Genomic DNA, 13,309 nt, shown 5'->3' with positions numbered 1-13,309 from the left:
GCTGAATCTCAGGCAGGGGAGGCGGAGTGCGGCGGATTATTCTGTGGATTTCCGAATTTTTCCTGCTCAGTCCGGTTGGAATGCCGCAGCATTAAGCGGAGTGTTTGTGGTTGGTTTAAATGATCCATTAAAGGACGAGTAGTAGTCCGTGATGAGCCAAATGATTTAGATGAGCTAATATCGTTGGTGATTCGTCTAGATGATCGGATGAAGGAGCGTGGACGCGAGAGAGGGCGGCCATCAGAATGGGTTTTTTCGTCTCAGGGCTTTCCCTGACACAGATCTGGGCTGCCTCTTCTTTGCCCCACTGAGATTCCTCCGACGGGACCTCTGGCTCCTCTTGCAGATGAGCCCATGCAGCTCGGACGAGCCGAAGCCGCTATATTGCCCCGTCATATAAGCGTCAAGAAGAATAGTGGTGACGTCTCTCCAGGTGTTCTGGGACAGGTGAAATAATACACACAAAAAAAAAAAAATTGTTTGGGCTGATTTTTTTTTTTCTGAATAGGGGTTATAAATTGTTTGGGGATTCAGGGGCGTATCTGGTGGAGTGAACGACAGGCGGTTCGAAGCCCATCCTGGACTCAGTTAATCGTTGGTTTTTATTATTTGTATTTAGGTATTTTCTGTTTGGGTCTGGGGTCGTTTTGTTTTGTTGTTTTTTTTTATTTCCCTACTTCCCTAACCCCAACCTCACTCGCCCTAAGACCGTTCGTCTTGTGGGTTGTGGGGTGGTGCAGGTTGGTCACGCTGAGCGTTCTCAGAAGACCTCTGCACCTGGGGGGGGGGGGGGGGGGGGTTGTTAGGGGTGTTTTTTCTGGTTTGGTTAGGGCCCGGTTCCACTCCAGCCTCGGTGGGCCTTTGTGCCGTTCGTCATTGGTGTTGCCGGGGTGTGGTGCAGCGGGAACATACCTCAGTCGGAGGGGTGGGCCGATCTGTTGCCGTTCGCCATTTCGGTAGTTCCACCCCTCCCGATAGGCTGGGGTATGGTCGAATTGGGGCACCGGACGTATTTCCGGTTTTCCGCTGTGCCTTGGGGTTGGGGCCGGGTTAGTTTTTCCTGTTCCCTTCCCCGGCTTGATGTTTTGTGCCATTCGCCAAAATGAGCCGCCAAAAGGCTCTGGGAGGGATCTGGGGTCTTTCGTGGTGCTGGGGAAGGTAACAGGGTTTATCGGTTGTTTTATTTGCCCCCGGGGTTGTTTAATGTAGTCCTCCGGGGGTTGGACTTTTGTTTTTTTTTGTTTCCTTCCAGGTTCCACCTCCAGGGTTGATGGGATGGTCCTCTGGGGGGGAATTGGCTTGTGGGGCCGACTAGCCAAGTGTGGCCGGGTCTGGGGTTCCTGGGTTGTGGGGAGGGTGCCTCCTGGGGTTTGATGGTACGGTCCTCTGGGGGGCGCCGTTGCTCCATGTGTACCTGGGGACCTCTGTGGGATTCCGGCTTTGGCTATTCCTCCTGGAACCGGCAGTAAAGGCCTTCTGGGGGGGTGTTGGGCTCTGCAAGTCATTCTGGGGGGGTTGTTTGTTACTTTTCTTTCATGCATTTATGTTTGTATTGTGTTTGTGGGGCTGTGTTGGGTTTTTGCATTTGGGAGTTTTTCTTTTCTTCCCGGGGTTGGATGGGATGGTCCCCTGGGGAGGTTTTGGGTGGGTTTTATGTTTTTCTTGTATGTTGGGCTGTACTAGGGACTGTTTTGGGGTTTTTGTTGATGCCCGCTGGCCTTCCAGCTGCGGTGCCCTGTCCTGCTGTCTGTGGTGGACCTTGGGAGCGTTATGCTGTCTGCTTCCTGACGAGGACCCCGGAGGGAGGTGCTGTTCTCGGACCTGGTCTGTTCGGTCGCCGGGAGGCTTCTTGTTAAAGGGGGGGTACTGTTGTGTGTTGGGGGGGGTGTGGCTGGACATTTTGGTGTTCTTTTCTTTTCTTTGCTCTCCAGGTGGTATGCAAACTGATTTATTGTCTGTGGAGAAGGTGCTGGCAGAAGAGTCCTTCACCCTCATCAACGTAATGTGTAGCACCTGTGGATGGTGCTCACGTGCAACCTTAAAGACTTTCAGCTGAAGCAGATAATGAGATGGCGTTCTGCATTTAAGTCATGTGTGATTCAAGCAGAATTGCCGGGAACTCGACCTTGTGATGTTCGTTTGTGAGACGCTGAGGACCGCGCCTGGGTTTGACATATCGTGCCTGTGAAGGAAGACGGGTGAGGGACACATGCTGTCAGCACACATCAGAGGTGATTTGATTGTCTGAATGATTGTTAACAGTAACTTGGTATTTTGTTACGCAGTATATGTGAATATTGATGAGAATTGTGCAGCTCGCTTCTCACTGCCGTGGCGTGCGGACTGATGATCCTCCACCTGTTGTGAGAAGCTGCTCATTTACATAAAGCTTAAATTCAGACCTGAATGTGTTGCTGATAGTGTGTGCCTTTGAAGGATATTGGTTGTAGCTGCTGACTTACCTCACCTTTTCTATCCTTCGCAGAGTCGGTTTGTCGTGTCCACCTGGGGGGTGTTTGGCGGTGAACGTGGGTCCAGAAACGCCGGGCTTCGATCCTTTTGGGCGCTGGAGAGCGCGCCGTCCTTCACTCCGCCAGACAGATGTATTTTTCATTTGTACACTTTGTTATGCACCACAGGGGGAAAATAAATTGTTTTGTTATTGGAACCGTTTTGTGGTTGTTTTGGCGCTGGGTTCCGTCAGACGCAGGTCCGCTCCTCAACCCGCGTCGACACATAACAGTTCGAGACCTTCTGAATCCATATTGTTCTTCACAAATGATGTTATGCTTCAGTAAATAATCATTTAATCTTTTAGCAAATATTTTTTTCCAAAATTTTGGAAAATTGTGGCAGGAGTGATATAGGTCTATAATTAGAAAATGTGTGTTTGTCACCAGTTTTAAACAGAGGAATTACTTTGGCTATTTTCATTTGAGAAGGAAATTTACCAGTACTTAGTGACATATTGCAAATATAATTGAACGGTTTTACTATACAATCAATAACTTTTTTTAATAAAGCCATATCCAAATTATTAAAATCAGTCGATTTCTTACTTTTTGAACCATGAACCAGATCAAGTATTTCCCTTTCATGAGTACCACCAATGAACACTGAAACAGATTTGTTAAACGTTGAATTATTTACCCAGAAGTTATTAGTTGATGAGTCAATTTTACTGGCAAGATTTTTACCCACATTAACGAAGTATTCATTAAAGTGTTCAGCAATAGACTCATTGTTATCAATCGTGATGTAGTTGTTACTCTGAAAAAATGAAGGATAATCTCTAGTTACTCTATTCTTTTTTACTATTTAATTTAATATGTTCCATGTGTTTTTGATGTTATTTCTATTTTTGACAAGTAACTCATTATAATATATTTTTTTACTGAGTCTCGTGATATTGATTAACTTATTCTTATATGTTTTATACTTACTTTCAGCTTCCTTAGTTTGTAGTTTTATGAATTGTTTATATAGTACGTTTTTCTTTTTACATGCCCTCTGAAGCCCCTTAGTTATCCATGGTTTGTTGCTATATTGATTTCTATATATTTTGTCAACAAATGGACAGTGTTTATTATACAAACTGGAAAAAATGGAAATGAAAGCATCATATGACCTGTCAACATCATCAACAAAAACATCTGACCAATTCTGACTTGATAAATCCTCCCTTAAATTATCAATTGTTTCAGGTGTTACTTTTCTACTCATGAATTTGATATTGCTTCGATAGATACAACAACCCTCCAATGCAAAGACTGAGAAAACTGGCAAGTGATCACTGATATCACTGACCAGTAGTCCCCCACTAAGATTACCAGATATAACGTTAGTTAAAATATTGTCAATGAGAGTTGTTGTATCCATAGTTATTCTGCTAGGATGAATGATGGTTGGAAACACTCCTAAACAGTACAAGGTGTTTATAAATGAGGTAATTTGTGGATGATTGTGAGGGTTTAAAAAATCTATATTGAAATCTCCACAGACAAATAAATGCTTATTTCTGTTTATATTGTTGTACATTCCTAAGATGTCTTCAAAGGTGTCAATATTTGTCCCAGGAGCTCTGTAAATGCAACTAACAACTATGTTTTTGGAGTTTATAGATGTAATTTCTATGGTAACACATTCCATGATGTTGTCCACTGTAAATGACATGTTGTTAATGAGTTTACAGCTATAATCTGACCTTACAAACAATGCAACGCCTCCGCCCCTTCTCGTCTGCCTATTAACCAGGAACAATTCATAACCATCAAGATATACCAGATCTTTATTATCCTCATTTAACCATGTTTCTGAAATTGCAATAACTGAAAAACGTTTTTTGGATGTTTTCAAACAATCATTAATAGTGGACAGATTACGAGAAAGACTTCTGCTGTTGAAATGTATAATTGAAAAATCTTCATCATTGATTTTATAATTTTTGAATTGTTCTTCTGTAAAATATTTGCACTGTCTCACAATATTCTCACTGAAAAAGGTATCAGGATCATTTTCAGATTCGAAGGGTGGTTAGCAGAGTTATTATAATTAAATGTATCTAGACAGAGCTCCTGGGCAGAAATAAATGGATCATTATCCTTATTCATTATGTCTCTCTTGTCTCCGGGTGTAGATGATGTGGATGAGTGGGTTGCTCCAGTCTGCATCATGGTGCTGTGATGTGTTTGAGTCCTCATACCTATTGTTCATATTTGTCCAGCTCCTCGATGTTCCTTATTGCCATAACCTTTGCTTGTTCTGGTGATCCGTTCAGTTTGATGAATATTTTACAGTTTGAAGTCCATGTGTGCTGGATTTTTCCCTGTTTCTTTAAGAAGCGTGCTTTCCTGGCGATGTCGGCATTCCGTTTGGTGAGATGTTCATTGATGAATACGTTTGTCCCTTTCAGTTTTCTTCCTTGTTTTAACAGTGCTGTTTTGGGTTTTCTGTTGATGAATCTCATGGTTCGTTTATCACCGTCATTTCTCCGGGGCAGAGGGTGGCATGCTTCAATGTTATTTAAATCCATTTCTATACCTTTAGATAGGAGGAAATCAGCAACCTGTTTTTCCACAGAGCTGACCTCCTGTTCACTGGGATCCCCTCCGCTCTCATCTCTTACCGCCCGTGCGTAGGACCGTGGTTTGATGTGAAGACCTGTGATGATGACGTCGTTAATTCTGGTGTACTGCTCCAATTCAGCCACTCTATTTTCCAGCTGCACCAGATGCCGGTCTTTCTCGGCGTTCTGGAGCCGTAATGCCTTCACCTCCTCCACCAGATCCATGATTGATTTCTGTTGCTGCTTCACAACAGAAATCTCCTCTGATAGAAAGTCCAGAGAATTTTTAATATTGTCACCTTCCTCTGCTGTCAGAACCTTCTTAGGCCCCATGGTCGGCTTATGGGCAGCTTGATGATCGCCGATGTTAACAGCCTGCGTTGTTTGTCACCGGGATGGATCTGCACTGCGCTGGTGCCGCGCGGCCTCGGTGTTTCCACGCTGATGGATCCGCGGTGGCTGCACGAGGCCTCAGGGAAGGGGCACTTGTGACACGCGACTTTAATGACGCAGCGCGCGGCCTCAGTGAATTCACCACGTTGCGCGGGCCTCGGACGTTGTTGCTGTCCAGTCGCGGGGCTAAGTTGCCGGTTGAGGTGGTATTCCCACTGTCCGGGTTGGCAAACACCGGCATGGCAGATGGCAACTACAAACACCACCTCAGAAAACTCAGGTACAAACTTTTTGCAGCTCGCTCTGACGACACGCAGCTCTGAGAGAGTGATGACACGCAGCTCTTTCCTGTGGATAGGTGTCATCCTCAATTCTCAGGAATGACCAGTATTCACCACTGTGCTGAAGCCCACCTCAGTACATGCAGGCTGATCATGGTTGCACACAGCTCACGGCTGCCAGCACGAGACTTATTTCCATTGTGGTCCTGATTTAAATAGATTAAGATAAAATGAAAATCCCAGTTGTCATGGGCAGGTGTGTCCAGCAGCTGACTATAAACTGGACTCTCTCAGCCAATTCCACAAGCGCCGTCTCTCTCCAATCATCTCCACTATTTTGGCGTACTCCCCCAGGGCAGCTTTTGCGTGTCTCACATGGGGTCCTCATTTTTGTCTCCAATCATTCACATTGTAGTTTCATCCTTTGTCAACCCCTCACAAAGTCATTTCATGTTTCTTGCACATTATGAATTGCAGGAAGTACATCCAGAATGCTTCCCGACTCCCGCGATGGCGCTTGGAGTGCATGGGCCTATTGGACAATGACCCTTGTCCCTTCACCAACTTTGAACTGTTTACAATCCAAGCGTGAGGCATGTGAAGCGTGTGACATCCTGAGAGTCAAGTGAGGGAAGCGCGATACCCAGCAAGCATTGCAAAAATCAAGTGATTTCCTTTGCAATCACTAGGCTTTGTTATTATTATTTACACGACAGAATATTTTAGTCTTATTTAAGATTAATTTAAACATTAGCTTTTGAGGAGAGGGACTGAAAAGAGTAACAATAACAAGTAAATTGTATATGGGTACATCTACAAAAATTTGAATATCATGAATAAGTTAAATACTTTTGTCAGTTATTTCAGAAAGTGAGCATTTTATCTATTCTTGACTTATTTTATATAAACTCAAATGTTTCAAGTATTTACTTGGTTTATTTTTTTTATATTAGAGCCTACAGCTCAAAAATAGAAAAAAAAAACATATCTCAAAATATTAGAATAGTTAATTTCAAGTTTGATTAACACATTATTTATACAGGATAAATATCAGTCTGTTATTTCAGAAAGTTATTCTTCACTCATTTTACATAAACTCGAATGTTTCATTTATTTTCTTAGTTTAATTTTTTATATTACAACCTCCAGCTCAAAAAGTAGGAAAAAATATCTCAAAATATTAGAATATTTCATTCCAAGTTTGATTAACACACTATGTATACAGTATAAATACCAGTCTGGTTCAGTCCACACAACCATCATGTGGAAGATGCTGACTTGACAATTGTCCAAAAGGCACTCACTGACACTCTCCAAATGGGTGGGTGGGTGGGGGGGTTAGCCACAGAAAGTCATTCCTTAAAGGGCTAGATGTTCACAAGAGTGCTATATCAAAGTATATTTGTTGGAAAAGTGTAGTGACACGGACCCACAACAGGGGGCGTAAATGAACGGACAGTGGAAGGAGTCAAATTAGAACACTTGACTGTTGTGAATGACACAACCAAACACAGCAGATTACAGAATGTGCAGAAGTCAATCAATAAGGTGTCGTGTGGGCAGGCTCGACGATAGGAGATGCCCGTCTGGAAACGAACCGGAACCACACGATTTCCACTGCCACCGAACCCGAGGAATACTGGAGCCGCCATGTCCCGAAGTCCCCAGGTGGCCACCTTCACGGCGTGTCGGATCTGGTACTGCTGGCAGAAAGCAAAGACAGTCAAGGGTGGGTGTGTGAACACCCAGTAACAATCCTGGTGGGAATTCCACCTCCACCTCCCACTCAATATTTGCAGCGATCCCTCAGAGGAAAAAGAGTGCCATCTTGCACAGCCTCCACAAAAAGGACCGGTACTCCTGCAAACACTCACAATAAACTGATTTACAAAATACCACAAAAAGGCTGAGGATATTACCTCTGGTAGAAGATGATATCTCGGCAGTGTGGTGGAGGTGTCTTCCTGCTTTTATTCCAGATGTGGATTGGATGATTAGTGACAGCTGTCACGGATGATGGGTGACAGCTGTCACCACGGCTTGTTCCTGAGGCGGCAGCGCCCTCTCGTGCCTGAAGCCCGCACTTCAGGCAGGGCGCCCTCTGGTGGTGGGCCAGCAGTACCTCCTCTTCTGGCGGCCCACACAACAATATTCATGGAAAGTTGACTGGAAAGAAAAACTGGTTGAAAAGATGTACCAGCAAGAAGGATGATCGCAGCGCAGCCTGGTTCGATGGGCTCGCACAGCGTACACTCTTTCAACAGCTGGTGTGCGCAAATAATTGTAGCAACAAGTGTACGAGGTGTTGGAGGCAGCTACGAATTTGTGTGTTTTGCACACGATTCCTGCTTCATGCGCACTTATGCGCAAATCGACCAAATTCGCACTATGTGTGAAGGGGCCCTTATCTCTGGATTCCACAGAGTGATGCAAATAAGCGTGTATGACTGCCCCTGGACAGGGCTCCAGTCCGATGCAGGTTACTTCCCCAGCCCTTTTACAGCTTGGTGGACTGAGACAATGCGGATGAAGTGCCTTGTCCAAGAGCAAAGACAGGTAGCATGAGTGGGGCACTGGAAAGAGTAGTATCTTGAAATCTGTAGGATCACTGACAGCTGAACATAGAGAACTGGACAGGAGAAATAACCCACAGTGTTCAGTCTGGTTGGTGTGACTGAAGAATTCACACAAGGGGTCGAGATCAGGTTTCTAAGACAGCGGAAAGACCAATGATGTATGGGGCTGAGACATGAGCAGTAAAGTCAATGCAGGAGAAGGGGAATGTGTCAGAATTGGGAAAGCTGAGATGGATGTGTGGAGATATAAAGCTGGACAGAATAACAAATGAAACAAGCACACTTACAGCTAAAGTAAAAGCGATAAGTAAGAAAGTACTTTAAAGTGGTTTGACTTAGTGAGGTGTGAAAGTCATTCAGAGGCATTGCCCCCACATTTAAAAGTAAACAGATGACATATATGAAATTAATCATCTGAGACAGGTGTATATCTTTATCAAATAAGAATTGCTGCATATAGGCATCTATTTTCGAACAATAAATACATTTTATGAATAGAAAATAATGGAAAAAATGTGACTGTGGACTTGACAAATTTATACACAAATATGATTTCTTAAATGAACACCAGTGTGAGTTTAGATCACATTCATCATCCTCCTTCGCTGTAACGGATGAAGTTGAAAACATATTGGCCTTCTTTTTAAAAACATCCTCCTCTATCCCACTTCATCATGAAGCTCTATAACTGGGGATATAAAATCCAAAACATGCACTGTGCACAATTTCACCAATCACAGCCACAGAAGCCTGTAACTTCTTCTAGGTTGTCTGGGTGTCTTGGTGGCTTTCCTCATTCTTCTCCTTCTTGCACAGTCACTCAGCCTAGATTTGATGTTTTGGTGAAAGAAACTTTTGTATTTCTTCATAATTTATGTAAATAAAGTCCAAGACATATTCAGTGACTTGGAAATGTTCATGTATCCATCCCCTGACTTGTCTGAAGAAAACTGGCAATAAAACTGATTAATGAATTGAATTGAATGAGATTTATTGTCACTGTCATCACAAATGCAACAGCAACAAAATTACATTTACACTCCAATTACCTCAGACAAAATACAGCAATTAATCCACAATTATTACTTGTTTATCGTAATAATGGCACACATCAAAATTAAAGACACATATACATTTGACATTGTTTATGTGTTCTAAACTTGAAGCAGTCTGTCATCCAAATTGAGGCAAAGTGTATGAGGGCCGCTGCAATGAGTCGCGCCGCCAGATTATTTACAGGTATTATACCAAAGCGTTACATTACTTATACAACCCATTATCTTGGCCTTTATATTTTTAATTAATTTATATCAAGTTGTATAGATTTGCTTTCAGTTTGAGTTTAAGTGTAGCAAGATGAAGTCTGGATTGAAAAGATGTTCCCGCTAGCTTGGCTAACGGGGGAATTCCCCTTTGGCTGAACTGGTAGAGTTCTGGTCTTTAGTGTGAGCATTCCAGGGTTCGATCCCACCGCCTTCCTGGTCACAAAGGTCCTAAGGTCACATCAGGAAGATAATTTTAGAAATTTTTATTTTTTGTATTTTTCCCATTTGAAATGGCATAAAAAAATTAGAATGTGTGAAATATCAAGTGTTCTGATATGTTTGGAGGGCACTGTTTGTATGACAGGTGGATGGATCACCTGCTTTAAACAAACAGCACACTCTGCCACCATTTCAGCACCAGAGCTGTCCATCCGTTTCCTGTCTTTTATTTTTCTCACAATCGGTGTGCACAACACCTTCACACCTCCAAGATAATAAAGCTAAGTTGTCCCACCATGAACTTTACTTGATGCTGACATAGGGTCCATTCATGTGTCACTGTGTCCGTGTCCATGTTTTGAAAAACTAATGATGGCTGGGTGGGGGACAGCCGATTTATGTGTAGTGAGTTTGGATGACAACAGAGCTGATCCTCTCTCATAAATGTTTGGAACCAACTGAGGTCAGTCTGTGCCATGTTGTAAGCCAAAGTGTGGGTAATGAGTCTGCTTTTCTGAAATAAGATAGTGATTATTTGCAGCCAATCTGTTTGACAGTGAGCACACTCAGTCCATGTTGGAGGACAGTACATCACCCATCAGTTGATCTGTGCAGTTCTGTTGCGATCGAAAAAGGTCGCATGGAGGTTGAGGGTGCTTCATGCTCAACCTCCACTTGACCACTTTCACATTGCATTTCCTCCCCATAAGGAGGTAGACACCATATTTTTATGCTAGTGTGACTGGGGCTTTATGGAACATATTTAACCTTATCTCCCAACACATGCACTGTGGTCTCACGATGCATGCTTACTCTGTACATGTGCAGTTGATCTTGAAAAATGATTAGCTGAAGAATGTTGCAGCCCTGCACTGGCATAGTTAGACATGAGCAAGCCGAGACACCAGCTGAACACTAATAGGAATTAGAAAGCAATCCTGCCCCTTGTCAGTACAAATTAATATCAGCTCGTTCAGTCCTGATGCCAGTTTAATGACCTATTAAAAGGTGTGTGTCATTACCAAGGTGTCACACAAAAACATCTTATGATGGGTATCAGCAAAGAGCTGTCTCAAGAACTTCACAACCTTATTGTTGCAAAAAAATAATGTTGGCTTCTCTTACAGAAGGATTTCTGAACTTCTGAATGGCTGCTTCTGAGCGGCTGCTTTTGGGCACATAATCTGAAAGTTGAAAGAACATAATTTCATCATAAACCAGCAATGACTAGGTGCTCCTCGCAGGATTTCTGACAGAGGAGTGAAAAGAATTATCAGAAGAGTTGTCCAAGAGCCAAGGACCACTTGTCGAGAGCAAATGAACAATTGATTCAAAGATATGTAATGCACTCAACCACCATGGCCTGTATGCAACCCATCATTTTGGCTTTCATATTTTTATTTAATTTACGTATATCACGTTGTAGAGATTTGCGTTGAGTTTGAGTTTAAGAAGGTTAATTTTAAAACATTTTAATATCGAGAAGCCCGAATTACTTTTTTTTGTATTTTAAATGACACAAAGAAATTAAAAAGTGCAAAATCCCAAGGGCAGAATACTTTTTTTTTTTTTTTACAAAAAAAACAAACAAACAACAACAACAACAAAAAAAAAAACACCACCAACAACAACAAAAAACAAAGTTGAAAATACCGTAGCTCTTAATTCGCAAAACCACATTCTGTTTAATTTGTTGAAGAACTTTTCTGGAAATAACTCATTAACTGGTTTAATGTTTGATGCAATGAAAAAATTATAATAATTTTAATTAACATGCAGTTTAGTGTCTAATATTACATTCCTTTAGAGCCATGCTAGATATTTCAGTCTGAAGTGAAGACTCTGTTTGACCTTTTATAAAAAACCACCCCTATATAACATGTACAAAGCTGGATTTTATGTACTTTGTGGTGAATATAGGTATATTTATTTGGTCACGTATTCAGACACAAACTTGCCCAAATCAGAGACAGATATGTCTGACTCAAATGTCGGCATGTCCTGGCAAGTCCTGTAAGCAGTCTGGGGTCTGAATGAGGCCTTTTGAGTCCTCGTTGGTGAGGGGCAGGTCCATTGTTCAGGACAGCTGGGCCTCTTGTTTCTTGTTTTCCCTCTGGGGGGACTGGGCACCCAATATGAGGAGATTAGGTTTCTACCACCCACTCCTTCCCAGCCCCTTACACATCTGTAACAGCACTGGTTGTGGCTGTCCTTCTGTCTGAGGCCACTTCTGGATTCCGGCAAGAAACGACTTACTCAGTTGCGATAATGTCTGGGCATGACAGGAATGCAAGCAGACAAAGGTTTAATTTATTTATTTATTTTTAATTTTATTTATTTGTATACACACACACACACACACACACACACACACACACACACACACACACATACATACACACACACACACACGCACACATTTATAATGTAGGAATACAAAAAAGTATGCAGAAGATTCTTCTAGTAATAGTTTTTGGGCCAGACCCACTAAATCTGGCTCATAATTATCATTTGAGCGGTAGACACAAATGTTTGCAATGCAATTCATATCATGTAGCTTATTAATTTTAAACCTTGTCATCATTACCCTGCCAACCAAAATTTTATGTTCATGAAATATTATTTTTGTCTTTAAACAAATATAAATGCTAAATAGAACACCATAGTTCTAATCACATACTATATACAAATCCTAGGCAGGGGTGGTGGCCAAGTGGTTAAGTACACTTGTTTCCAGTGGGAAACGTTCCCGGTTCAAGGACACCACTGCCCATTCTCCATGTTGAATTGCATCAGGAAGGGCATCTGGCATAAAACTTGTGCCAAATCAATATGCAGATCCAACTCAGATCTTCTGGCGACCCCTAGTGAAAACAAGGGGGAAGCTGAAGGATATGGGGTTAAAATTGTCTCATTAATATTTGTAAATGCACGCAGGGTGATCTACAAATAATCATTGATTTGCAAATGTGTTCAGATATCCACAAATGCAAATTTCATATTTGTAACTTGTAAATTAGTCTTTGCAAATAATGTTGTATTTGCAAATATAAAACTTAATTTGTAAAAAAAAATTACATTTGTAAAACTGGAAATTGTATTTGTGAATTGAATTTCAGCATTTGTGGATCACCAATTACACGCATTCATTGCTTTCCTCTGCGACGTCATTTTGAGACATTCTTTTCGCAAAATCCACACATATCCACAAACAAATGCCTACTGATTCACAAATACACACTCACACACACTGGATATCCACTAGATGGCAGTGTGGTTCCATTCATTGATGTGGCAAGATGAAACTATATGCTCCCGGATGACTCTTTAATCGTGATCGTTACTGAGTTTTTAAAATACTTATTGCAAAGCGTTCTTTTTTTTTTACGACATCATGCAAGTTTTATAAGTCCACGGACACTGATCTGTGTAGATACAAATCAGTTTCCTCGGATCCGCGGAGTTTCGAGAATAAATGCGACTCAAAGCCTGGCTGTTGCAACAGTTGTC

At 42.1% G+C, this 13,309-nt stretch overlaps 1 long non-coding RNA gene across 1 annotated transcript; it reads left to right on the top strand.

Annotated features, from left to right (window-relative positions):
* Nucleotides 1–1,399: 1,399 nt before the first annotated feature.
* LOC117513262 lies at nt 1,400–12,684 on the top strand. Its single transcript, XR_004561520.1, has 3 exons — nt 1,400–1,410; nt 9,889–9,893; nt 12,600–12,684. It is a non-coding gene; the product is annotated as an uncharacterized LOC117513262 (long non-coding RNA).
* The last annotated feature ends 625 nt before the right edge of the window (nt 12,685–13,309 follow it).

Source organism: Thalassophryne amazonica, chromosome 7 (assembly GCF_902500255.1).
Source record: "Thalassophryne amazonica chromosome 7, fThaAma1.1, whole genome shotgun sequence".
In the NCBI taxonomy this organism is placed as follows: Eukaryota; Metazoa; Chordata; class Actinopteri; order Batrachoidiformes; family Batrachoididae; genus Thalassophryne; species Thalassophryne amazonica.
Note: the sequence above shows the minus strand (reverse complement) of the source record. Positions and strands in the feature narration are given on the sequence as shown.